General features: G+C 47.5%; 1 protein-coding gene across 1 annotated transcript in view; it reads right to left on the reverse strand.

Moving 5' to 3' along the window:
* The window catches only part of LOC308159193 (mitogen-activated protein kinase 4-like), a gene marked incomplete at both ends in the record, with an annotated part of 30,571 nt that overhangs the window by 19,556 nt on the left and 6,015 nt on the right, over positions 1-5,000 (reverse strand). The gene's annotated exons all lie outside the window — the stretch shown is intronic.

Consider the following 5,000-nt stretch of genomic DNA (forward strand, 5'->3'; position numbering starts at 1 on the left):
CGCGGGCCATTGCTGGCCCATCACCAATAATATTTGGCCCAGCAGAATATTTGGAGAATCCACTTCTTTTTTTTTTTTTTTTTTTTTTTTTTACAATATCCGACCGACAGTCCCACATATAGCGCCTATAATGTCCGAATAGAGAATCTACCTCCACCTGAATAATGCTTATTGTACTTTTATCCATGTTGAGAGTGAATGACACAGGGACAGACAATCAGGCAGCGGGGTGCACCGAAGCGCACTGACGCTGAACCCCTCATAGTGAATCATAAGTAGGTGGACAACGTGTAGTGCTGAAATAGCCGTGTGTGGTTTGAAAAAAATAACACCAGCTCAGTAAATAATTCAAACGTAATGTTTACGTATATGTGACTGCAACACACATATGAACAGTAACAAAGCAAATTCAGTTTAATATTCTGAAAAACATTGACAACAAAATCGGTGAAAAAAAGAAAAGAAAGAAAAGTAATCCGCTTATGCGAGGGGTGGTGGTGCATAGGCCTATGCTCCTGAAACGACAGAGCAAACACGCTATTAGGGATAATAATTACAATGAGCCATTCATTCAAAATATACAACATACAATTAGGTTATTAAATACAATAACGACAGGCTTGGTACTCACTTAATGTGAAAAGTGGCATCTCCCATCGGTCAGTATTTGCTTGATATCTGGTTATATGGACGTCACTTTAATCCGCAGGCAGTTCTCAAGTTTTTTTTTGCATCAATCGATTCCTCTCGTGCGTCTTTATCACATTCATTGAGGAAAAGGACGACTCGCATGTATAGAAAGGGAACATTGTGAGCACGGAAGATGTGAGTCTCACAACGGCTTTGCGTTGATGAAACCAGGTAGGATGAACATTATAGTTCGCTGTCCATTCCTCTTTAAATGTTACCTAGTTAACTACAACACTACTTTACATTGTTACCTAGTTAACTACAACACTACTTTACATTGTTACCTAGTTAACTACAACACTACTTTACATTGTTACCTAGTTAACTAGAACACTACTTTACATTGTTACCTAGTTAACTACAACACTACTTTACATTGTTACCTAGTTAACTAGAACACTACTTTACATTGTTACCTAGTTAACTACAACACTACTTTACATTGTTACCTAGTTAACTACAACACTACTTTACATTGTTAGCAGGCTCACAAAACAAGCTGTGTTAGTTGACTAGCGATGTGTACATTTTTCGAAAGAAAAGTCAAAGCATTAGAATGTGTCACATTTTTTAACAATCAATTACTTATGAATGAATGAATGGAATGAATGAATGGAATGAATGAATGGTCTTTATTGTCATTGCTACAGTACAGGTACCAAACAACGAAATTTAGGAGGGGTGGCTCCCCTGGTGTTAGGAAAAAAAAATAAAAAAAATAGAAATAATAAAAAAAAGTTCGGGCCCGCCATCTAGTGGCTCAAAAAAAAATTGGCCCGAGGCCAAACCTAATTGCCGACCCCTGCTCTAGACATTCTCCCTAGAGTAACTAAGGGGTAAGTGCTTTACTCAAGGGCACACTTAGTGGTGGTGTTCCCCAGGTGGGGATTTGAACTCATGACCTTCTGATCACCAGTCCAACTCACTATCCACTAACCCACAACTCCTCACTACCCCCTAAGTCCCAAAAATGGGATGTAGCCTACCAAATCACAGATTACCCCTTTAATAAGTTGATATGAATCATGCAGAGCTGTCGAGACAACAGGGTAAGGGGGGGGGAGAGGAGGGGGAAGGGGGGGGGGGGGGAGGGCAGCGCGTTATGCGTTTCTGTTTTGACAGCAGCGAGTCTGATCTGATGAGCCGTCCGTCAGTCTGCCCGGTCCTGGCAGGAGAAGCAAGGATGAGGATTACGACAAGGACATGAACACTGACAGGAACAGCGTGATCCGTCACACAGATAATAAATACACCACCCTGTGTCTGTGGTGGTAATAGTGTCTGTCTGTCTGTCTGTCTGTCCCTCTTATCTCCTAAGTCGTTGTCCTTTGTCATATTCTCCTCCTCCTCCTCCTCTCCTCTCCTCCTCCTCCTCACGCACGCACACAGCCGTCTGTCTGTCTGTCTGTCTGTCTGTCTCTCCCCTTCCCAAGACAGTGGTCATGTGACCCCCGAGGCGGCTCTTATAGTGGGTACAATAGACACGGCTATTCTAGTGTTAAAAGATGTCTTCATCCAGTGTAATGTCTGTTGTTTATATATAATGGCGTAGAAGGTCGGAGAAGAAGGTCAGTGTCCTCGTTATCCAGTTGCTTCACCTTCCTTCTTTGATGTGGTGTGTGAGTGTGTGTGTGTGTGTGTGTGTGTGTGTGTGTGTCTGTGTGTGTGTGTGTGTGTATTTCTGCCTAATGATGGTTCTCATTAGAACGGCTCTATGGCTGGGAGCTGGCTTCACTCATCCTCATACCAGTTTGTTCATTAACACACACACACACACAGACACGCACACAGGTTTCTCTCTCTCTCTCTCTCTTTCTTCTCTCACACATATATACACACGTGAGCACAGACGCACACACACTCTCACTCTCACACACACACAGACGCGGGCACACACACACACACACACACATACACACACAGGTCATGGCAGGTCCCAGACATTGCTACTTTGGACTGCGACAAACGTCACGTCTACGTCAACTCCCTACCCTATCCCCCCCTCCCTCCCTACCCCTCCCTCCTCTCTTTACCAATGGATGACTCCCACTCTCCACCACTCCCTCCCTCCTCTTTTTCTCCTCTCTTTACCTACGGATGACGGAGCACTCTTCAATGTTTCATGAGAAGCAGCTGAGACAGCCTCGGGCCACCCCTCCCTCCCTCCCTCCTTCTCTCCTTCCCTCCCTCCCTCCTTCCCTCCCTCAATTCCTGCCCCACCAACTCTCCTTCATTTCACCCTGTCCTCTCACTCACTCTCTCACTCACTCCCTCCCTCTCTCCCTCCCTCCCTCCCTCCCTCCACCCATCCTTCTCTCCTTTGTCACCTCCCTCCCTCCCTCCTCTCTTCATCCTCCCCTTTATCACCTCCCTCCCTCCCCCCATCCTTCTCTCCTTTGTCACCTCCCTCCCTCCCTCCCCCCATCCTTCTCCCCTTTATCGCCTCCCTCCCTCCCTCCGTCCTGCTGTCCTTTATCACCTCCCTCCCTCCCTCCCTCCCTCCCTCCGGCCTGCTGTCCTCTATCGCCTCCCTCTCTCCCTGGCTGCAGGTGATGAATTATTAGTAGTGTTTGACGAGGTCGTCTCAGCCTCAGTCTCACGCCACAGCCAGCGGCAGGTGGACAGACACAGGCCATGTTCCAGACCGCCTACAAGGCCGCCGCGCTGCACAAAGTAACCAGTGTCATCTCCAGTGCAGCATAGCAGACTTCCATATCATACAGATGAGAGGGATGTAACAATACACTCGACTCATGATTCGATACGATTCACGACACTGGGTTCACAATAGATTAATTTTTTTGACCGAAAAAATTGATTGCAGACGAATTATGACTGAAAAGGATTATTTATTTCTCAGACAAAAACTACTAAGTACTGTATTTTCTTAAAGAATCCCTTTTTATTTCTGAGGTAAGGTATAACTACGATAGGGCATAAACTTCGAACAAGCAAAGTCAAAAGTAGACTATTGCTATTCATTTTTCATCCCATCGGTTTGAATGGTAATTAACTGTCACCAACTGCCAAAAAGTTCCGGAACACTCACCACCTAGAGTACAGTATTTTATGTGGTATCTACCTAGCAACAACACTCTGATTGGCTAGAAAACGAAGCATCAAGATTTATGGGTTTTTGGTGAATAAAAGTCACCCTCTGCACTCTCCAATGTTGACAATTCGAGCTACTGTATTCACCCTCGGCACTGAACGGGTAAAAGACATATCCAGACGCTGTGCAGCGCAACTGTAACGTGGGCGACCTGGAACTCAACCACAGTCAGGTAGGTTTAGATGGTCGTGCTGTCGCCACGGGAACAGCTGCAGCTGAGTAGAGACTCAACACTGGGTTGGTGATCACACCTCGTTCTAACTGCCGAGTCATGACTCAGCTTTTTCTATGCAAAGCATTATATAGGCTCATACCTGCTTATTAAACATTTTAAAGGTCCACTGTGTAACATTTAAGCTTCCTAAAAGGCTCATAATGGTCATAATGATGAGTGTGTTTAATGTTTAATCGGTAGCGATCAAGGGATGAGATCCTTTGAAAGAAATATTTCATTTTCTAAACTCTGTTTTGGTCCGGAAAAAACACTTTCTAAAATGTGCAGGGGGAGGGGCCAGGGGGGTTCTAGGGGAGGGGCCAGGGGTGTTCTAGGGGAGGGGCCAGGGGGTGTTCTAAGGGGGAGGGGCCAGGGGGGTTCTAGGGGAGGGGCCAGGGGTGTTCTAAGGGGGAGGGGCCAGGGATGTTCTAGGGGAGGGGCCAGGAGGGTTCTAGGGGAGGGGCCAGGGGTGTTCTAGGGGAGGGGCCAGGGGTGTTCTAAGGGGGAGGGGCCAGGGGTGTTCTAAGGGGGAGGGGCCAGGGGGTGTTATAAGGGGGAGGGGCCAGGGGGTGTTCTAAGGGGAGGGGCCAGGGGTGTTCTAGGGGGGAGGGGCCAGAACCAGGGGTGTTCTAGGGGGGAGGGGCCAGGGGGTGTTCTAAGGGGGAGGGGCCAGGGGGTGTTCTAAAGGGAGGGGCCAGGGGTGTTCTAAGGGGGAGGGGCCAGGGGTGTTCTTGGGGAGTGGAGCTGAATTCCGCAGGTGTGTGGCAGATTTCCGACAAACAAACTCACTCCTTTAAACAACGCATTAATGGCACCCAATGGGCCCGTAAGTGAAGTGAGCATTACCACAACACATCCCCCCCCCCCTACCTACTCAAAGAGCAGAGCGCCGTTATGACAGGAAACGGCGTGTGGGGCGGCGGCGTTTGTTTGTTCGCTAGTGTTTTATAATCGTCCGCATCCGTCTCAATAACACCGGCTGTC

This window comes from Nansenia antarctica, assembly GCF_963989245.1.
Source record: "Nansenia antarctica genome assembly, chromosome: 5".
NCBI classification, from domain to species: domain Eukaryota; kingdom Metazoa; phylum Chordata; class Actinopteri; order Argentiniformes; family Microstomatidae; genus Nansenia; species Nansenia antarctica.